At 41.8% G+C, this 18236-nt stretch overlaps 44 non-coding genes across 44 annotated transcripts; all 44 read right to left on the reverse strand.

The window, feature by feature from the left end:
* Positions 1-88: 88 nt before the first annotated feature.
* Trnal-aag (transfer RNA leucine (anticodon AAG)) lies at positions 89-170 on the reverse strand. Its single transcript has one exon. It is a non-coding gene; the product is annotated as a tRNA-Leu (tRNA).
* Positions 171-379: 209 nt separating this feature from the next.
* Trnal-aag (transfer RNA leucine (anticodon AAG)) lies at positions 380-461 on the reverse strand. Its single transcript has one exon. It is a non-coding gene; the product is annotated as a tRNA-Leu (tRNA).
* A 500-nt stretch (positions 462-961) lies between these two features.
* On the reverse strand, positions 962-1043 carry Trnal-aag (transfer RNA leucine (anticodon AAG)). The gene has a single exon. It is a non-coding gene; the product is annotated as a tRNA-Leu (tRNA).
* Positions 1044-1543: 500 nt separating this feature from the next.
* Positions 1544-1625, reverse strand: Trnal-aag (transfer RNA leucine (anticodon AAG)). Its single transcript has one exon. It is a non-coding gene; the product is annotated as a tRNA-Leu (tRNA).
* A 212-nt stretch (positions 1626-1837) lies between these two features.
* Positions 1838-1919, reverse strand: Trnal-aag (transfer RNA leucine (anticodon AAG)). Its single transcript has one exon. It is a non-coding gene; the product is annotated as a tRNA-Leu (tRNA).
* Positions 1920-2127: 208 nt separating this feature from the next.
* Trnal-aag (transfer RNA leucine (anticodon AAG)) lies at positions 2128-2209 on the reverse strand. The gene has a single exon. It is a non-coding gene; the product is annotated as a tRNA-Leu (tRNA).
* Positions 2210-2709: 500 nt separating this feature from the next.
* Trnal-aag (transfer RNA leucine (anticodon AAG)) lies at positions 2710-2791 on the reverse strand. Its single transcript has one exon. It is a non-coding gene; the product is annotated as a tRNA-Leu (tRNA).
* Positions 2792-3002: 211 nt separating this feature from the next.
* Positions 3003-3084, reverse strand: Trnal-aag (transfer RNA leucine (anticodon AAG)). Its single transcript has one exon. It is a non-coding gene; the product is annotated as a tRNA-Leu (tRNA).
* A 209-nt stretch (positions 3085-3293) lies between these two features.
* Positions 3294-3375, reverse strand: Trnal-aag (transfer RNA leucine (anticodon AAG)). The gene has a single exon. It is a non-coding gene; the product is annotated as a tRNA-Leu (tRNA).
* Positions 3376-3584: 209 nt separating this feature from the next.
* Trnal-aag (transfer RNA leucine (anticodon AAG)) lies at positions 3585-3666 on the reverse strand. Its single transcript has one exon. It is a non-coding gene; the product is annotated as a tRNA-Leu (tRNA).
* Positions 3667-3875: 209 nt separating this feature from the next.
* On the reverse strand, positions 3876-3957 carry Trnal-aag (transfer RNA leucine (anticodon AAG)). Its single transcript has one exon. It is a non-coding gene; the product is annotated as a tRNA-Leu (tRNA).
* A 209-nt stretch (positions 3958-4166) lies between these two features.
* Trnal-aag (transfer RNA leucine (anticodon AAG)) lies at positions 4167-4248 on the reverse strand. Its single transcript has one exon. It is a non-coding gene; the product is annotated as a tRNA-Leu (tRNA).
* Positions 4249-4747: 499 nt separating this feature from the next.
* On the reverse strand, positions 4748-4829 carry Trnal-aag (transfer RNA leucine (anticodon AAG)). Its single transcript has one exon. It is a non-coding gene; the product is annotated as a tRNA-Leu (tRNA).
* A 778-nt stretch (positions 4830-5607) lies between these two features.
* On the reverse strand, positions 5608-5689 carry Trnal-aag (transfer RNA leucine (anticodon AAG)). Its single transcript has one exon. It is a non-coding gene; the product is annotated as a tRNA-Leu (tRNA).
* A 209-nt stretch (positions 5690-5898) lies between these two features.
* Trnal-aag (transfer RNA leucine (anticodon AAG)) lies at positions 5899-5980 on the reverse strand. The gene has a single exon. It is a non-coding gene; the product is annotated as a tRNA-Leu (tRNA).
* Positions 5981-6189: 209 nt separating this feature from the next.
* Trnal-aag (transfer RNA leucine (anticodon AAG)) lies at positions 6190-6271 on the reverse strand. Its single transcript has one exon. It is a non-coding gene; the product is annotated as a tRNA-Leu (tRNA).
* Positions 6272-6482: 211 nt separating this feature from the next.
* Positions 6483-6564, reverse strand: Trnal-aag (transfer RNA leucine (anticodon AAG)). Its single transcript has one exon. It is a non-coding gene; the product is annotated as a tRNA-Leu (tRNA).
* Positions 6565-6773: 209 nt separating this feature from the next.
* Positions 6774-6855, reverse strand: Trnal-aag (transfer RNA leucine (anticodon AAG)). The gene has a single exon. It is a non-coding gene; the product is annotated as a tRNA-Leu (tRNA).
* A 209-nt stretch (positions 6856-7064) lies between these two features.
* Trnal-aag (transfer RNA leucine (anticodon AAG)) lies at positions 7065-7146 on the reverse strand. Its single transcript has one exon. It is a non-coding gene; the product is annotated as a tRNA-Leu (tRNA).
* A 209-nt stretch (positions 7147-7355) lies between these two features.
* On the reverse strand, positions 7356-7437 carry Trnal-aag (transfer RNA leucine (anticodon AAG)). Its single transcript has one exon. It is a non-coding gene; the product is annotated as a tRNA-Leu (tRNA).
* A 209-nt stretch (positions 7438-7646) lies between these two features.
* Positions 7647-7728, reverse strand: Trnal-aag (transfer RNA leucine (anticodon AAG)). The gene has a single exon. It is a non-coding gene; the product is annotated as a tRNA-Leu (tRNA).
* A 209-nt stretch (positions 7729-7937) lies between these two features.
* Trnal-aag (transfer RNA leucine (anticodon AAG)) lies at positions 7938-8019 on the reverse strand. Its single transcript has one exon. It is a non-coding gene; the product is annotated as a tRNA-Leu (tRNA).
* A 209-nt stretch (positions 8020-8228) lies between these two features.
* Positions 8229-8310, reverse strand: Trnal-aag (transfer RNA leucine (anticodon AAG)). Its single transcript has one exon. It is a non-coding gene; the product is annotated as a tRNA-Leu (tRNA).
* A 208-nt stretch (positions 8311-8518) lies between these two features.
* Trnal-aag (transfer RNA leucine (anticodon AAG)) lies at positions 8519-8601 on the reverse strand. The gene has a single exon. It is a non-coding gene; the product is annotated as a tRNA-Leu (tRNA).
* Positions 8602-9088: 487 nt separating this feature from the next.
* Positions 9089-9170, reverse strand: Trnal-aag (transfer RNA leucine (anticodon AAG)). The gene has a single exon. It is a non-coding gene; the product is annotated as a tRNA-Leu (tRNA).
* A 209-nt stretch (positions 9171-9379) lies between these two features.
* Positions 9380-9461, reverse strand: Trnal-aag (transfer RNA leucine (anticodon AAG)). The gene has a single exon. It is a non-coding gene; the product is annotated as a tRNA-Leu (tRNA).
* A 209-nt stretch (positions 9462-9670) lies between these two features.
* On the reverse strand, positions 9671-9752 carry Trnal-aag (transfer RNA leucine (anticodon AAG)). The gene has a single exon. It is a non-coding gene; the product is annotated as a tRNA-Leu (tRNA).
* A 209-nt stretch (positions 9753-9961) lies between these two features.
* Positions 9962-10043, reverse strand: Trnal-aag (transfer RNA leucine (anticodon AAG)). The gene has a single exon. It is a non-coding gene; the product is annotated as a tRNA-Leu (tRNA).
* Positions 10044-10252: 209 nt separating this feature from the next.
* On the reverse strand, positions 10253-10334 carry Trnal-aag (transfer RNA leucine (anticodon AAG)). The gene has a single exon. It is a non-coding gene; the product is annotated as a tRNA-Leu (tRNA).
* Positions 10335-10543: 209 nt separating this feature from the next.
* Trnal-aag (transfer RNA leucine (anticodon AAG)) lies at positions 10544-10625 on the reverse strand. Its single transcript has one exon. It is a non-coding gene; the product is annotated as a tRNA-Leu (tRNA).
* A 210-nt stretch (positions 10626-10835) lies between these two features.
* On the reverse strand, positions 10836-10917 carry Trnal-aag (transfer RNA leucine (anticodon AAG)). Its single transcript has one exon. It is a non-coding gene; the product is annotated as a tRNA-Leu (tRNA).
* A 488-nt stretch (positions 10918-11405) lies between these two features.
* Positions 11406-11487, reverse strand: Trnal-aag (transfer RNA leucine (anticodon AAG)). The gene has a single exon. It is a non-coding gene; the product is annotated as a tRNA-Leu (tRNA).
* A 209-nt stretch (positions 11488-11696) lies between these two features.
* Trnal-aag (transfer RNA leucine (anticodon AAG)) lies at positions 11697-11778 on the reverse strand. The gene has a single exon. It is a non-coding gene; the product is annotated as a tRNA-Leu (tRNA).
* Positions 11779-11989: 211 nt separating this feature from the next.
* Positions 11990-12071, reverse strand: Trnal-aag (transfer RNA leucine (anticodon AAG)). The gene has a single exon. It is a non-coding gene; the product is annotated as a tRNA-Leu (tRNA).
* A 208-nt stretch (positions 12072-12279) lies between these two features.
* On the reverse strand, positions 12280-12361 carry Trnal-aag (transfer RNA leucine (anticodon AAG)). Its single transcript has one exon. It is a non-coding gene; the product is annotated as a tRNA-Leu (tRNA).
* A 500-nt stretch (positions 12362-12861) lies between these two features.
* Positions 12862-12943, reverse strand: Trnal-aag (transfer RNA leucine (anticodon AAG)). The gene has a single exon. It is a non-coding gene; the product is annotated as a tRNA-Leu (tRNA).
* A 209-nt stretch (positions 12944-13152) lies between these two features.
* Trnal-aag (transfer RNA leucine (anticodon AAG)) lies at positions 13153-13234 on the reverse strand. The gene has a single exon. It is a non-coding gene; the product is annotated as a tRNA-Leu (tRNA).
* Positions 13235-13443: 209 nt separating this feature from the next.
* On the reverse strand, positions 13444-13525 carry Trnal-cag (transfer RNA leucine (anticodon CAG)). Its single transcript has one exon. It is a non-coding gene; the product is annotated as a tRNA-Leu (tRNA).
* Positions 13526-14025: 500 nt separating this feature from the next.
* Trnal-aag (transfer RNA leucine (anticodon AAG)) lies at positions 14026-14107 on the reverse strand. The gene has a single exon. It is a non-coding gene; the product is annotated as a tRNA-Leu (tRNA).
* A 208-nt stretch (positions 14108-14315) lies between these two features.
* Trnal-aag (transfer RNA leucine (anticodon AAG)) lies at positions 14316-14397 on the reverse strand. Its single transcript has one exon. It is a non-coding gene; the product is annotated as a tRNA-Leu (tRNA).
* Positions 14398-14606: 209 nt separating this feature from the next.
* Trnal-aag (transfer RNA leucine (anticodon AAG)) lies at positions 14607-14688 on the reverse strand. The gene has a single exon. It is a non-coding gene; the product is annotated as a tRNA-Leu (tRNA).
* A 209-nt stretch (positions 14689-14897) lies between these two features.
* Trnal-aag (transfer RNA leucine (anticodon AAG)) lies at positions 14898-14979 on the reverse strand. The gene has a single exon. It is a non-coding gene; the product is annotated as a tRNA-Leu (tRNA).
* Positions 14980-15188: 209 nt separating this feature from the next.
* Trnal-aag (transfer RNA leucine (anticodon AAG)) lies at positions 15189-15270 on the reverse strand. Its single transcript has one exon. It is a non-coding gene; the product is annotated as a tRNA-Leu (tRNA).
* Positions 15271-15479: 209 nt separating this feature from the next.
* On the reverse strand, positions 15480-15561 carry Trnal-cag (transfer RNA leucine (anticodon CAG)). The gene has a single exon. It is a non-coding gene; the product is annotated as a tRNA-Leu (tRNA).
* Positions 15562-18236: the final 2675 nt, after the last annotated feature.

The raw sequence follows: 18236 nt of genomic DNA on the forward strand, positions 1-18236 counted from the left end.
TTATGTAGATAAATCCATTTTGCTTTAGTTCGTTTTCACTACCTACGGAAAGCCGTCTTTCAAGCCTCTCTTAAGCAAAAGAGAGGAATGGCAGCGGTGGGATTCGAACCCACGCCTCCGAAGAGACTGGTGCCTTAAACCAGCGCCTTAGACCGCTCGGCCACGCTACCACGTTTAGGCAATCTCAGCATCCAAATATACCATAAAAGTTTAATTCTGCATTAGATCATCTCATGAAAACTGATTTCTTTAAAAAATGATACATGAGGAAAAGTGCAACCAACTCACATTTTATGTAGATAAATCCATTTTGCTTTAGTTCGTTTTCACTACCTACGGAAAGCCGTCTTTCAAGCCTCTCTTAAGCAAAAGAGAGGAATGGCAGCGGTGGGATTCGAACCCACGCCTCCGAAGAGACTGGTGCCTTAAACCAGCGCCTTAGACCGCTCGGCCACGCTACCACGTTTAGGCAATCTCAGCATCCAAATATACCATAAAAGTTCAATTCTGCATTAGAACATCGCATAAAAACTGATTTCTTAAAAAAAAGATACATGAGGAAAAGTGCAACCAACTCACATTTTATGTAGATGGGTCCACGTTTCTTCAGTTCGTTTTCCCTACCTACGGAAAGTCGTCTTTCATGCCTCTCTTAAGGAAAAGAGAGGACTGGGAGCGGTAGAATTCGAACCCACGCCTCCGAAGAGACTGGTGCCTTAAACCAGCGCCTTAGACCGCTCAGCCACGCTACCACGTTTAGGCAATCTCAGCATCCAAATATACCATAAAAGTTTAATTCTGCATTAGATCATCTCATAAAAACTGATTTCTTAAAAAAATGATACATGAGGAAAAGTGCAACCAACTCACATTTTATGTAGATAAATCCATTTTGCTTTAGTTCGTTTTCACTACCTACGGAAAGCCGTCTTTCAAGCCTCTCTTAAGGAAAAGAGCGGAATGGCAGCGGCGGGATTCGAACCCATGCCTCCGAAGAGACTGGTGCCTTAAACCAGCGCCTTGGACCGCTCGGCCACGCTACCACGTTTAGGCAATCTCAGCATCCAAATATATCATAAAAGTTTAATTCTGCATTAGAACATCTCATAAAAACTGATTTCTTAAAAAAATGATACATGAGGAAAAGTGCAACCAACTCACATTTTATGTAGATAAATCCATTTTGCTATAGTTCGTTTTCACTACCTACGGAAAGCCGTCTTTCAGGCCTCTTTTAAGCAAAAGAGAGGAATGGCAGCGGTGGGATTCGAACCCACGCCTCCGAAGAGACTGGTGCCTTAAACTTGCGCCTTAGACCGCTCGGAAACGCTACCACGTTTAGGCAATCTCAGCATCCAAATATACCATAAAAGTTTAATTCTGCATTAGAACATCTCATAAAAACTGATTTCTTAAAAAAATGATACATGAGGAAAAGTGCAACCAACTCACATTTTATGTAGATAAATCCATTTTGCTTTAGTTCGTTTTCACTACCTACGGAAAGCCGTCTTTCAAGCCTCTCTTAAGAAAAAGAGAGGAATGGCAACGGTGGGATTCGAACCCACGCCTCCGAAGAGACTGGTGCCTTAAACCAGCGCCTTAGACCGCTCGGCCACGCTACCACGTTTAGGCAATCTCAGCATCCAAATATACTATAAAAGTTCAATTCTGCATTAGATCATCTCATAAAAACTGATTTCTAAAAAAAAAAAAGATACATGAGGAAAAGTGCAACCAACTCACATTTTATGTAGATGGGTCCACGTTTCTTTAGTTCGTTTTCCCTACCTACGGAAAGTCGTCTTTCATGCCTCTCTTAAGGAAAAGAGAGGAATGGGAGCGGTGGGATTCGAACCCACGCCTCCGAAGAGACTGGTGCCTTAAACCAGCGCCTTAGACCGCTCGGCCACGCTACCACGTTTAGGCAATCTCAGCATCCAAATATACCATAAAAGTTTAATTCTGCATTAGATCATCTCATAAAAACTGATTTCTTAAAAAAATGATACATAAGGAAAAGTGCAACCAACTCACATTTTATGTAGATAAATCCATTTTGCTTTAGTTCGTTTTCACTACCTACGAAAGCCGTCTTTCAAGCCTCTCTTAAGGAAAAGAGTGGAATGGCAGCGGTGGGATTCGAACCCACGCCTCCGAAGAGACTGGTGCCTTAAACCAGCGCCTTGGACCGCTCGGCCACGCTACCACGTTTAGGCAATCTCAGCATCCAAATATACCATAAAAGTTTAATTCTGCATTAGAACATCTCATAAAAACTGATTTCTTAAAAAAATGATACATGAGGAAAAGTGCAACCAACTCACATTTTATGTAGATAAATCCATTTTGCTTTAGTTCGTTTTCACTACCTACGGAAAGCCGTCTTTCAAGCCTCTTTTAAGCAAAAGAGAGGAATGGCAGCGGTGGGATTCGAACCCACGCCTCCGAAGAGACTGGTGCCTTAAACTAGCGCCTTAGACCGCTCGGAAACGCTACCACGTTTAGGCAATCTCAGCATCCAAATATACCATAAAAGTTTAATTCTGCATTAGAACATCTCATAAAAACTGATTTCTTAAAAAAATGATACATGAGGAAAAGTGCAACCAACTCACATTTTATGTAGATAAATCCATTTTGCTTTAGTTCGTTTTCACTACCTACGGAAAGCCGTCTTTCAATCCTCTCTTAAGCAAAAGAGAGGAATGGCAGCGGTGGGATTCGAACCCACGCCTCCGAAGAGACTGGTGCCTTAAACCAGCGCCTTAGACCGCTCGGCCACGCTACCACGTTTAGGCAATCTCAGCATCCAAATATACTATAAAAGTTCAATTCTGCATTAGATCATCTCATAAAAACTGATTTCTAAAAAAAAAAAGATACATGAGGAAAAGTGCAACCAACTCACATTTTATGTAGATGGGTCCACGTTTCTTTAGTTCGTTTTCCCTACCTACGGAAAGTCGTCTTTCATGCCTCTCTTAAGGAAAAGAGAGGAATGGGAGCGGTGGGATTCGAACCCACGCCTCCGAAGAGACTGGTTCCTTAAACCAGCGCCTTAGACCGCTCGGCCACGCTACCACGTTTAGGCAATCTCAGCATCCAAATATACCATAAAAGTTTAATTCTGCATTAGATCATCTCATAAAAACTGATTTCTTAAAAAAATGATACATGAGGAAAAGTGCAACAAACTCACATTTTATGTAGATAAATCCATTTTGCTTTAGTTCGTTTTCACTACCTATGGCAAGCCGTCTTTCAAGCCTCTCTTAAGCAAAATAGAGGAATGGCAGCGGTGGGATTCGAACCCACGCCTCCGAAGAGACTGGTGCCTTAAACCAGCGCCTTAGACCGCTCGGCCACGCTACCACGCTTAGGCAATCTCAGCATCCAAATATACCATAAAAGTTTAATTCTGCATTAGAACATCTCATAAAAACTGATTTCTTAAAAAAATGATACATGAGGAAAAGAGCAACCAACTCACATTTTATGTAGATAAATCCATTTTGCTTTAGTTCGTTTTCACTACCTATGGAAAGCCGTCTTTCAAGCCTCTCTTAAGAAAAAGAGAGGAATGGCAGCGGTGGGATTCGAACCCACGCCTCCGAAGAGACTGTTGCCTTAAACCAGCGCCTTAGACCGCTCGGCCACGCTACCACGTCTAGGCAATCTCAGCATCCAAATATACCATAAAAGTTCAATTCTGCATTAGATCATCTCATAAAAACTGATTTCTTAAAAAAATGATACATGAGGAAAAGTGCAACCAACTCACATTTTATGTAGATAAATCCATTTTGCTTCAGTTCGTTTTCACTACCTATGGAAAGCCGTCTTTCAAGCCTCTCTTAAGGAAAAGAGAGGAATGGCAGCGGTGGGATTCGAACCCACGCCTCCGAAGAGACTGGTGCCTTAAACCAGCGCCTTGGACCGCTCGGCCACGCTACCACGTTTAGGCAATCTCAGCATCCAAATATACCATAAAAGTTTAATTCTGCATTAGAACATCTCATAAGAACTGATTTCTTAAAAAAATGATACATGAGGAAAAGTGCAACCAACTCACATTTTATGTAGATAAATCCATTTTGCTTTAGTTCGTTTTCACTACCTACGGAAAGCCGTCTTTCAAGCCTCTCTTAAGCAAAAGAGAGGAATGGCAGCGGTGGGATTCGAACCCACGCCTCCGAAGAGACTGGTGCCTTAAACCAGCGCCTTAGACCGTTTGGCCACGCTACCACGTTTAGGCAATCTCAGCATCCAAATATACCATAAAAGTTCAATTCTGCATTAGAACATCTCATAAAAACTGATTTCTTAAAAAAAAGATACATGAGGAAAAGTGCAACCAACTCACATTTTATGTAGATAAATCCATTTTGATTTAGTTCGTTTTCACTACCTACGGAAAGCCTTTTTTCAAGCCTCTCTTAAGCAAAAGAGAGGAATGGCAGCGGTGGGATTCGAACCCACGCCTCCGAAGAGACTGGTGCCTTAAACCAGCGCCTTAGACTGCTCGGCCACGTACCACGTTTAGGCAATCTCAGCATCCAAATATACCATAAAAGTTTAATTCTGCATTAGATCATCTCATAAAAACTGATTTCTTAAAAAAATGATACATGAGGAAAAGTGCAACCAACTCACATTTTATGTAGATAAATCCATTTTGCTTTAGTTCGTTTTCACTACCTACGGAAAGCCGTCTTTCAAGCCTCTCTTAAGCAAAAGAGAGGAATGGAAGCGGTGGGATTCGAACCCACGCCTCCGAAGAGACTGGTGCCTTAAACCAGCGCCTTAGACCGTTTGGCCACGCTACCACGTTTAGGCAATCTCAGCATCCAAATATACCATAAAAGTTCAATTCTGCATTAGAACATCTCATAAAAACTGATTTCTTAAAAAAAAGATACATGAGGAAAAGTGCAACCAACTCACATTTTATGTAGATAAATCATTTTTGATTTAGTTCGTTTTCACTACCTACGGAAAGCCTTCTTTCAAGCCTCTCTTAAGCAAAAGAGAGGAATGGCAGCGGTGGGATTCGAACCCACGCCTCCGAAGAGACTGGTGCCTTAAACCAGCGCCTTAGACTGCTCGGCCACGTACCACGTTTAGGCAATCTCAGCATCCAAATATACCATAAAAGTTTAATTCTGCATTAGATCATCTCATAAAAACTGATTTCTTAAAAAAATGATACATGAGGAAAAGTGCAACCAACTCACATTTTATGTAGATAAATCCATTTTGCTTTAGTTCGTTTTCAGTACCTACGGAAAGCCGTCTTTCAAGCCTCTCTTAAGCAAAAGAGAGGAATGGAAGCGGTAGGATTCGAACCCACGCCTCCGAAGAGTCTGGTGCCTTAAACCAGCGAATTAGAGCGCTCGGCCACGCTACCACGTTTAGGCAATCTCAGCATCCAAATATACTATAAAAGTTCAATTCTGCAGAAAAACTGATTTCTTAAAAAAAAAGATACATGAGGAAAAGTGCAACCAACTCACATTTTATGTAGATGGGTCCACGTTTCTTTAGTTCGTTTTCCCTACCTACGGAAAACCTTCTTTCAAGCCTCTCTTAAGCAAAAGAGAGGAATGGCAGCGTTGGGATTCGAACCCACGCCTCCGAAGTGACTGGTGCCTTAAACCAGCGCCTTAGACCGCTCGGCCACGCTACCACGTTTAGGTAATCTCAGCATCCAAATATACCATAAAAGTTTAATTCTGCATTAGAACATCTCATAAAAACTGATTTCGTAAAAAAATGATACATGAGGAAAAGTGCAACCAACTCACATTTTATGTAGATAAATCCATTTTTCTTTAGTTCGTTTTCACTACCTACGGAAAGCCGTCTTTAAAGCCTCTCTTAAGCAAATGAGAGGAATGGCAGCGGTGGGATTCGAACCCACGCCTCCGAAGAGACTGGTGCCTTAAACCAGCGCCTTGGACCGCTCGGCCACGCTACCACGTTTAGGTAATCTCAGCATCCAAATATACCATAAAAGTTTAATTCTGCATTAGAACATCTCATAAAAACTGATTTCTTAAAAAAATGATACATGAGGAAAAGTGCAACCAACTCACATTTTATGTAGATAAATCCATTTTGCTTTAGTTCGTTTTCACTACCTACGGAAAGCCGTCTTTCAAGCCTCTCTTAAGCAAAAGAGAGGAATGGCAGCGGTGGGATTCGAACCCACGCCTCCGAAGAGACTGGTGCCTTAAACCAGCGCCTTAGACCGCTCGGCCACGCTACCACGTTTAGGCAATCTCAGCATCCAAATATACTATAAAAGTTCAATTCTGCATTAGATCATCTCATAAAAACTGATTTCTAAAAAAAAAAAGATACATGAGGAAAAGTGCAACCAACTCACATTTTATGTAGATGGGTCCACGTTTCTTTAGTTCGTTTTCCCTACCTACGGAAAGTCGTCTTTCATGCCTCTCTTAAGGAAAAGAGAGGAATGGGAGCGGTGGGATTCGAACCCACGCCTCCGAAGAGACTGGTTCCTTAAACCAGCGCCTTAGACCGCTCGGCCACGCTACCACGTTTAGGCAATCTCAGCATCCAAATATACCATAAAAGTTTAATTCTGCATTAGATCATCTCATAAAAACTGATTTCTTAAAAAAATGATACATGAGGAAAAGTGCAACAAACTCACATTTTATGTAGATAAATCCATTTTGCTTTAGTTCGTTTTCACTACCTATGGCAAGCCGTCTTTCAAGCCTCTCTTAAGCAAAATAGAGGAATGGCAGCGGTGGGATTCGAACCCACGCCACCGAAGAGACTGGTGCCTTAAACCAGCGCCTTAGACCGCTCGGCCACGCTACCACGCTTAGGCAATCTCAGCATCCAAATATACCATAAAAGTTTAATTCTGCATTAGAACATCTCATAAAAACTGATTTCTTAAAAAAATGATACATGAGGAAAAGAGCAACCAACTCACATTTTATGTAGATAAATCCATTTTGCTTTAGTTCGTTTTCACTACCTATGGAAAGCCGTCTTTCAAGCCTCTCTTAAGAAAAAGAGAGGAATGGCAGCGGTGGGATTCGAACCCACGCCTCCGAAGAGACTGTTGCCTTAAACCAGCGCCTTAGACCGCTCGGCCACGCTACCACGTCTAGGCAATCTCAGCATCCAAATATACCATAAAAGTTCAATTCTGCATTAGATCATCTCATAAAAACTGATTTCTTTAAAAAATGATACATGAGGAAAAGTGCAACCAACTCACATTTTATGTAGATAAATCCATTTTGCTTTAGTTCGTTTTCACTACCTACGGAAAGCCGTCTTTCAAGCCTCTCGTAAGCAAAAGAGAGGAATGGCAGCGGTGGGATTCGAACCCACGCCTCCGAAGAGACTGGTGCCTTAAACCAGCGCCTTAGACCGCTCGGCCACGCTACCACGTTTAGGCAATCTCAGCATCCAAATATACCATAAAAGTTTAATTCTGCTTTAGAACATCTCATAAAAACTGATTTCTTAAAAAAAAGATACATGAGGAAAAGTGCAACCAACTCACATTTTATGTAGATAAATCCATTTTGCTTTAGTTCGTTTTCACTACCTACGGAAAGCCTTCTTTCAAGCCTCTCTTAAACAAAAGAGAGGAATGGCAGCGGTGGGATTCGAACCCACGCCTCCGAAGAGACTGGTGCCTTAAACCAGCGCCTTAGACCGCTCGGCCACGCTACCACGTTTAGGCAATCTCAGCATCCAAATATACCATAAAAGTTTAATTCTGCATTAGATCATCTCATAAAAACTGATTTCTTAAAAAAATGATACATGAGGAAAAGTGCAACCAACTCACATTTTATGTAGATAAATCCATTTTGCTTCAGTTCGTTTTCACTACCTATGGGAAGCCGTCTTTCAAGCCTCTCTTAAGGAAAAGAGAGGAATGGCAGCAGTGGGATTCGAACCCACGCCTCCGAAGTGACTGGTGCCTTAAACCAGCGCCTTGGACCGCTCGGCCACGCTACCACGTTTAGGCAATCTCAGCATCCAAATATACCATAAAAGTTTAATTCTGCATTAGAACATCTCATAAGAACTGATTTCTTAAAAAAATGATACATGAGGAAAAGTGCAACCAACTCACATTTTATGTAGATAAATCCATTTTGCTTTAGTTCGTTTTCACTACCTACGGAAAGCCGTCTTTCAAGCCTCTCTTAAGCAAAAGAGAGGAATGGCAGCGGTGGGATTCGAACCCACGCCTCCGAAGAGACTGGTGCCTTAAACCAGCGCCTTAGACCGTTTGGCCACGCTACCACGTTTAGGCAATCTCAGCATCCAAATATACCATAAAAAATCAATTCTGCATTAGAACATCTCATAAAAACTGATTTCTTAAAAAAAAGATACATGAGGAAAAGTGCAACCAACTCACATTTTATGTAGATAAATCCATTTTGCTTTAGTTCGTTTTCACTACCTACGGAAAGCCTTCTTTCAAGCCTCTCTTAAGCAAAAGAGAGGAATGGCAGCGGTGGGATTCGAACCCACGCCTCCGAAGAGACTGGTGCCTTAAACCAGCGCCTTAGACCGCTCGGCCACGTACCACGTTTAGGCAATCTCAGCATCCAAATATACCATAAAAGTTTAATTCTGCATTAGATAATCTCATAAAAACTGATTTCTTAAAAAAATGATACATGAGGAAAAGTGCAACCAACTCACATTTTATGTAGATAAATCCATTTTGCTTTAGTTCGTTTTCACTACCTACGGAAAGCCGTCTTTCAAGCCTCTCTTAAACAAAATAGAGGAATGGAAGCGGTGGGATTCGAACCCACGCCTCCGAAGAGTCTGGTGCCTTAAACCAGCGAATTAGAACGCTCTTCCACGCTACCACGTTTAGGCAATCTCAGCATCCAAATATACTATAAAAGTTCAATTCTGCAGAAAAACTGATTTCTTAAAAAAAAAGATACATGAGGAAAAGTGCAACCAACTCACATTTTATGTAGATGGGTCCACGTTTCTTTAGTTCGTTTTCCCTACCTACGGAAAACCTTCTTTCAAGCCTCTCTTAAGCAAAAGAGAGGAATGGCAGCGTTGGGATTCGAACCCACGCCTCCGAAGTGACTGGTGCCTTAAACCAGCGCCTTAGACCGCTCGGCCACGCTACCACGTTTAGGCAATCTCAGCATCCAAATATACCATAAAAGTTTAATTCTGCATTAGAACATCTCATAAAAACTGATTTCGTAAAAAAATGATACATGAGGAAAAGTGCAACCAAATCGCATTTTATGTAGATAAATCCATTTTGCTTTAGTTCGTTTTCACTACCTACGGAAAGCCGTCTTTCAAGCCTCTCTTAAGCAAATGAGAGGAATGGCAGCGGTGGGATTCGAACCCACGCCTCCGAAGAAACTGGTGCCTTAAACCAGCGCCTTAGACCCCTCGGCCACGCTACCACGTTTAGGCAATTTTAGCATCCAAATATACCATAAAAGTTTAATTCTGCATTAGAACATCTCATAAAAACTGATTTCGTAAAAAAATGATACATGAGGAAAAGTGCAACCAACTCACATTTTATGTAGATAAATCCATTTTGCTTTAGTTCGTTTTCACTACCTACGGAAAGCCGTCTTTCAAGCCTCTCTTAAGCAAATGAGAGGAATGGCAGCGGTGGGATTCGAACCCACGCCTCCGAAGAGACTGGTGCCTTAAACCAGCGCCTTAGACCGCTCGGCCACGCTACCACGTTTAGGCAATCTCAGCATCCAAATATACCATAAAAGTTTAATTCTGCATTAGAACATCTCATAAAAACTGATTTCCTAAAAAAATGATACATGAGGAAAAGTGCAACCAACTCACATTTTATGTAGATAAATCCATTTTGCTTTAGTTCGTTTTCACTACCTACGGAAAGCCGTCTTTCAAGCCTCTCTTAAGCAAAAGAGAGGAATGGCAGCGGTGGGATTCGAACCCACGCCTCCGAAGAGACTGGTGCCTTAAACCAGCGCCTTAGACCGCTCGGCCACGCTACCACGTTTAGGCAATCTCAGCATCCAAATATACCATAAAAGTTCAATTCTGCATTAGAACATCGCATAAAAACTGATTTCTTAAAAAAAAGATACATGAGGAAAAGTGCAACCATCTCACATTTTATGTAGATGGGTCCACGTTTCTTTAGTTCGTTTTCCCTACCTACGGAAAGTCGTCTTTCATGCCTCTCTTAAGCAAAAGAGAGGAATGGCAGCGGTGGGATTCGAACCCACGCCTCCGAAGAGACTGGTGCCTTAAACCAGCGCCTTAGACCGCTCGGCCACGCTACCACGTGTAGGCAATCTCAGCATCCAAATATACCATAAAAGTTTAATTCTGCATTAGATCATCTCATAAAAACTGATTTCTTAAAAAAATGATACATGAGGAAAAGTGCAACCAACTCACATTTTATGTAGATAAATCCATTTTGCTTTAGTTCGTTTTCACTACCTACGGAAAGCCGTCTTTCAAGCCTCTCTTAAGCAAAAGAGAGGAATGGCAGCGGCGGGATTCGAACCCACGCCTCCGAAGAGACTGGTGCCTTAAACCAGCGCCTTAGACCGCTCGGCCACGCTACCACGTTTAGGCAATCTCAGCATCCAAATATACTATAAAAGTTCAATTCTGCATTAGATCATCTCATAAAAACTGATTTCTAAAAAAAAAAGATACATGAGGAAAAGTGCAACCAACTCACATTTTATGTAGATGGGTCCACCTTTCTTTAGTTCGTTTTCCCTACCTACGGAAAGTCGTCTTTCATGCCTCTCTTAAGGAAAAGAGAGGAATGGGAGCGGTGGGATTCGAACCCACGCCTCCGAAGACACTGGTGCCTTAAACCAGCGCCTTAGACCGCTCGGCCACGCTACCACGTTTAGGCAATCTCAGCATCCAAATATACCATAAAAGTTTAATTCTGCATTAGATCATCGCATAAAAACTGATTTCTTTAAAAAATGATACATGAAGAAAAGTGCAACCAACTCACATTTTATGTAGATAAATCCATTTTGCTTTAGTTCGTTTTCACTACCTACGGAAAGCCGTCTTTCAAGCCTGTCTTAAGCAAAAGAGAGGAATGGAAGCGGTGGGATTCGAACCCACGCCTCCGAAGAGTCTGGTGTCTTAAACCAGCGAATTAGAACGCTCGGCCACGCTACCACGTTTAGGCAATCTCAGCATCCAAATATACTATAAAAGTTCAATTCTGCAGAAAAACTGATTTCTTAAAAAAAAAGATACATGAGGAAAAGTGCAACCAACTCACATTTTATGTAGATAAATCCATTTTGCTTTAGTTCGTTTTCACTTCCTACGGAAAGCCGTCTTTCAAGCCTCTCTTAAGCAAAAGAGAGGAATGGCAGCGGTGGGATTCGAACCCACGCCTCCGAAGAGACTGGTGCCTTAAACCAGCGCCTTAGACCGCTCGGCCACGCTACCACGTTTAGGCAATCTCAGCATCCAAATATACCATAAAAGTTTAATTCTGCATTAGAACATCTCATAAAAACTGATTTCGTAAAAAAATGATACATGAGGAAAAGTGCAACCAATTCCCATTTTATGTAGATAAATCCATTTTGCTTTAGTTCGTTTTCACTACCTACGGAAAGCCGTCTTTCAAGCCTCTCTTAAGCAAAAGAGAGGAATGACAGCGGTGGGATTCGAACCCACGCCTCCGAAGAGACTGGTGCCTTAAACCAGCGCCTTAGACCGCTCGGCCACGCTACCACGTTTAGGCAATCTTAGCATCCAAATATACTATAAAAGTTCAATTCTGCATTAGATCATCTCATAAAAACTGATTTCTAAAAAAAAAAAGATACATGAGGAAAAGTGCAACCATCTCACATTTTATGTAGATGGGTCCACGTTTCTTTAGTTCGTTTTCCCTACGTACGGAAAGTCGTCTTTCATGCCTCTCTTAAGGAAAAGAGAGGAATGGGAGCGGTGGGATTCGAACCCACGCCTCCGAAGAGACTGGTGCCTTAAACCAGCGCCTTAGACCGCTCGGCCACGCTACCACGTTTAGGCAATCTCAGCATCCAAATATACCATAAAAGTTTAATTCTGCATTAGATCATCGCATAAAAACTGATTTCTTTAAAAAATGATACATGAAGAAAAGTGCAACCAACTCACATTTTATGTAGATAAATCCATTTTGCTTTTTTCGTTTTCACTACCTACGGAAAGCCGTCTTTCAAGCCTCTCTTAAGCAAAAGAGAGGAATGGCAGCGGTGGGATTCGAACCCACGCCTCCGAAGAGACTGGTGCCTTAAACCAGCGCCTTAGACCGCTCGGCCACGCTACCACGTTTAGGCAATCTCAGCATCCAAATATACCATAAAAGTTCAATTCTGCATTAGATCATCTCATAAAAACTGATTTCTTTAAAAACTGATACTTGAGGAAAAGTGCAACCAACTCACATTTTATGTAGATAAATCCATTTTGCTTTAGTTCGTTTTCACTACCTACGGAAAGCCGTCTTTCAAGCCTGTCTTAAGCAAAAGAGAAGAATGGCAGCGCTGGGATTCGAACCCACGCCTCCGAAGTGACTGGTGCCTTAAACCAGCGTCTTAGACCGCTCGGCCACGCTACCACGTTTAGGCAATCTCAGCATCCAGATATACCATAAAAGTTTAATTCTGCATTAGAACATCTCATAAAAACTGATTTCTTAAAAAAATGATATATGAGGAAAAATGCAACCAACACACATTTTATGTGGAGAAATCCATTTTGCTTTAGTTCGTTTTCACTACCTAAGGAAAGTCGTCTTTCAAGCCTCTTTTAAGCAAAAGAGAGGAATGGCAGCGGTGGGATTCGAACCCACGCCTCCGAAGAGACTGGTGCCTTAAACCAGCGCCTTAGACCGTTCGGCCACGCTACTACGTTTAGGCAATCTCAGCATCGAAATATACCATAAAAGTTTAATTCTGCATTAGAACATCTCATAAAAACTGATTTCTTAAAAAAATGATACATGAGGAAAAGTGCAACTAACTCACATTTTATGTAGATAAATCCATTTTGCTTTAGTTCGTTTTCACTACCTACGGAAAGCCGTCTTTCAAGCCTCTCTTAAGCAAAAGAGAGGAATGGCAGCGGTGGGATTCGAACCCACGCCTCCGAAGAGACTGGTGTCTTAAACCAGCGCCTTAGATCGCTCGGCCACGCTATCACGTTTAGGCAATATCAGCATCCAGATATACCATGAAAGTTCAATTCTGCATTAGAACATGGCATAAAAACTGATTTCTTAAAAAAAAGATACATGAAGAAAAGTGCAACCAACTCACATTTTATGTAGATGGATCCACGCTTCTTTAGTTCGATTTCCCTGCCGACGGCAAGTCGTCTTTCATGCCTCTTTTAAGTTAAAAAGAGGAATGGGAGCGGTGGGATTCGAACCCACGCCTCCGAAGAGACTGGTGCCTGAAACCAGCGCCTTAGACCGCTCGGCCACGCTACCACGTTTAGGCAATCTCAGCATCCAGATATACCATAAAAGTTTAATTCTGCATTAGAACATGGCATAAAAACTGATTTCTTAAAAAAATGATACATGAGGAAAAGTGCAACCAACTCAGATTTTATCTAGATAAATCCATTTTGTTTTATTTCGTTTTCACTACCTACGGAAAGCCGTTTTTCTGTCCTCTCTTAAGCAAAAGAGAGGAATGGCAGCGGTGGGATTCGAACCCACTTCTCCGAAGTGACTGGTCCCTTAAACCAGCGCCTTAGACCGCTCGGCCATGCTACCACGTTTAGGCAATCTCAGCATCCAGATATACCATAAAAGTTTAATTCTGCATTAGAACATGGCATAAAAACTGATTTCTTAAAAAAAAGATACATGAGGAAAAGTGCAACCAACTCAGATTTTATCTAGATAAATCCATTTTGCTTTATTTCGTTTTCAATACCTACGGAAAGCCGTTTTTCTGTCCTCTCTTAAGGAAAAGAGAGGAATGGGAGCGGTGGGATTCGAACCCACGCCTCCGAAGAGACTGGTGCCTTAAACCAGCGCCTTAGACCGCTCGGCCACGCTACCACGCTTAGGCAATCTCAGCATCCAAATATACCATAAAAGTTTAATTCTGCATTAGATCATCGCATAAAAACTGATTTCTTTAAAAAATGATACATGAAGAAAAGTGCAACCAACTCACATTTTATGTAGATAAATCCATTTTGCTTTTTTCGTTTTCACTACCTACGGAAAGCCGTCTTTCAAGCCTCTCTTAAGCAAAAGAGAGGAATGGCAGCGGTGGGATTCGAACCCACGCCTCCGAAGAGACTGGTGCCTTAAACCAGCGCCTTAGACCGCTCGGCCACGCTACCACGTTTAGGCAATCTCAGCATCCAAATATACCATAAAAGTTCAATTCTGCATTAGATCATCTCATAAAAACTGATTTCTTTAAAAACTGATACTTGAGGAAAAGTGCAACCAAATCACATTTTATGTAGATAAATCCATTTTGCTTTAGTTCGTTTTCACTACCTACGGAAAGCCGTCTTTCAAGCCTCTCTTAAGCAAAAGAGAGGAATGGCAGCGCTGGGATTCGAACCCACGCCTCCGAAGTGACTGGTGCCTTAAACCAGCGCCTTAGACCGCTCGGCCACGCTACCACGTTTAGGTAATCTCAGCATCCAGATGTACCATAAAAGTTTAATTCTGCATTAGAACATCTCATAAAAACTGATTTCTTAAAAAAATGATATATGAGGAAAAATGCAACCAACACACATTTTATGTGTAGAAATCCATTTTGCTTTAGTTCGTTTTCACTACCTAAGGAAAGTCGTCTTTCAAGCCTCTTTTAAGCAAAAGAGAGGAATGGCAGCGGTGGGATTCGAACCCACGCCTCCGAAGAGACTGGTGCCTTAAACCAGCGCCTTAGACCGTTCGGCCACGCTACTACGTTTAGGCAATCTCAGCATCGAAATATACCATAAAAGTTTAATTCTGCATTAGAACATCTCATAAAAACTGATTTCTTAAAAAAATGATACATGAGGAAAAGTGCAACTAACTCACATTTTATGTAGATAAATCCATTTTGCTTTAGTTCGTTTTCACTACCTACGGAAAGCCGTCTTTCAAGCCTCTCTTAAGCAAAAGAGAGGAATGGCAGCGGTGGGATTCGAACCCACGCCTCCGAAGAGACTGGTGTCTTAAACCAGCGCCTTAGATCGCTCGGCCACGCTATCACGTTTAGGCAATCTCAGCATCCAGATATACCATGAAAGTTCAATTCTGCATTAGAACATGGCATAAAAACTGATTTCTTAAAAAAAAGATACATGAAGAAAAGTGCAACCAACTCACATTTTATGTAGATGGATCCACGCTTCTTTAGTTCGATTTCCCTGCCGACGGCAAGTCGTCTTTCATGCCTCTTTTAAGTTAAAAAGAGGAATGGGAGCGGTGGGATTCGAACCCACGCCTCCGAAGAGACTGGTGCCTGAAACCAGCGCCTTAGACCGCTCGGCCACGCTACCACGTTTAGGCAATCTCAGCATCCAGATATACCATAAAAGTTTAATTCTGCATTAGAACATGGCATAAAAACTGATTTCTTAAAAAAATGATACATGAGGAAAAGTGCAACCAACTCAGATTTTATCTAGATAAATCCATTTTGTTTTATTTCGTTTTCACTACCTACGGAAAGCCGTTTTTCTGTCCTCTCTTAAGCAAAAGAGAGGAATGGCAGCGGTGGGATTCGAACCCACTTCTCCGAAGTGACTGGTCCCTTAAACCAGCGCCTTAGACCGCTCGGCCATGCTACCACGTTTAGGCAATCTCAGCATCCAGATATACCATAAAAGTTTAATTCTGCATTAGAACATGGCATAAAAACTGATTTCTTAAAAAAAAGATACATGAGGAAAAGTGCAACCAACTCAGATTTTATCTAGATAAATCCATTTTGCTTTATTTCGTTTTCACTACCTACGGAAAGCCGTTTTTCTGTCCTCTCTTAAGCAAAAGAGAGGAATGGCAGCGGTGGGATTTGAACCCACTTCTCCGAAGTGACTGGTCCCTTAAACCAGCGCCTTAGACCGCTCGGCCACGCTACTACGTTTAGGCAATCTCAGCATCAAAATATACCATAAAAGTTTAATTCTGCATTAGAACATCTCATAAAAACTGATTTCTTAAAAAAATGATACATGAGGAAAAGTGCAACTAACTCACATTTTATGTAGATAAATCCATTTTGCTTTAGTTCGTTTTCACTACCTACGGAAAGCCGTCTTTCAAGCCTCTCTTAAGCAAAAGAGAGGAATGGCAGCGGTGGGATTCGAACCCACGCCACCTAAGAGACTGGTGTCTTAAACCAGCGCCTTAGATCGCTCGGCCACGCTATCACGTTTAGGCAATCTCAGCATCCAGATATACCATGAAAGTTCAATTCTGTATTAGAACATGGCATAAAAACTGATTTCTTAAAAGAAAGATACATGAAGAAAAGTGCAACCAACTCACATTTTATGTAGATGGATCCACGTTTCTTTAGTTCGATTTCCCTGCCGACGGCAAGTCGTCTTTCATGCCTCTCTTAAGTTAAAGAGAGGAATGGGAGCGGTGGGATTCGAACCCACGCCTCCGAAGAGACTGGTGCCTGAAACCAGCGCCTTAGACCGCTCGTCCACGCTACCACGTTTAGGCAATCTCAGCATCCAGATATACCATAAAAGTTTAATTCTGCATTAGAACATGGCATAAAAACTGATTTCTTAAAAAAATGATACATGAGGAAAAGTGCAACCAACTCAGATTTTATCTAGATAAATCCATTTTGTTTTATTTCGTTTTCACTACCTACGGAAAGCCGTTTTTCTGTCCTCTCTTAAGCAAAAGAGAGGAATGGCAGCGGTGGGATTCGAACCCACTTCTCCGAAGTGACTGGTCCCTTAAACCAGCGCCTTAGACCGCTCGGCCATGCTACCACGTTTAGGCAATCTCAGCATCCAGATATACCATAAAAGTTTAATTCTGCATTAGAACATGGCATAAAAACTGATTTCTTAAAAAAAAGATACATGAGGAAAAGTGCAACCAACTCACATTTTACGTAGATGGGTCCACGTTTCTTTAGTTCGTTTTCCCTACCTACGGATAGTCGTCTTTCATGCCTCTCTTAAGCAAAAGAGAGGAATACCAGCGGTTTGATTCGAACCCGCGCCTCCGAAGAGACTGGTGCCTGAAACCAGCGCCTTAGACCGCTCGGCCACGCTACCACGTTTAGGCAATCTCAGCATCCAGATATACCATAAAAGTTTAATTCTGCATTAGAACATGGCATAAAAACTGATTTCTTAAAAAAATGATACATGAGGAAAAGTGCAACCAACTCAGATTTTATCTAGATAAATCCATTTTGTTTTATTTCGTTTTCACTACCTACGGAAAGCCGTTTTTCTGTCCTCTCTTAAGCAAAAGAGAGGAATGGCAGCGGTGGGATTCGAACCCACTTCTCCGAAGTGACTGGTCCCTTAAACCAGCGCCTTAGATCGCTCGGCCACGCTATCACGTTTAGGCAATCTCAGCATCCAGATATACCATGAAAGTTCAATTCTGCATTAGAACATGGCATAAAAACTGATTTCTTAAAAAAATGATACATGAGGAAAAGTGCAACCAACTCACATTTTATGTAGATAAATCCATTTTGCTTTAGTTCGTTTTCACTACCTACGGAAAGCCGTCTTTCAAGCCTCTCTTAAGCAAAAGAGAGGAATACCAGCGGTGGGATTCGAACCCGCGTCTCCGAAGAGACTGGTGCCTTACACCAGCGCCTTAGACCGCTCGGCCACGCTACCACGTTTAGGCAATCTCAGCATCCAGATATACCATAAAAGTTCAATTCTGCATTAGAACATGGCATAAAAACTGATTTCTTAAAAAAATGATACATGAGGAAAAGTGCAACCAACTCAGATTTTATCTAGATAAATCCATTTTGTTTTATTTCGTTTTCACTACCTACGGAAAGCCGTTTTTCTGTCCTCTCTTAAGCAAAAGAGAGGAATGGCAGCGGTGGGATTCGAACCCACTTCTCCGAAGTGACTGGTCCCTTAAACCAGCGCCTTAGACCGCTCGGCCATGCTACCACGTTTAGGCAATCTCAGCATCCAGATATACCATAAAAGTTTAATTCTGCATTAGA

Source organism: Argiope bruennichi, chromosome 3 (genome assembly GCF_947563725.1).
Source record: "Argiope bruennichi chromosome 3, qqArgBrue1.1, whole genome shotgun sequence".
Lineage (NCBI taxonomy): Eukaryota > Metazoa > Arthropoda > Arachnida > Araneae > Araneidae > Argiope > Argiope bruennichi.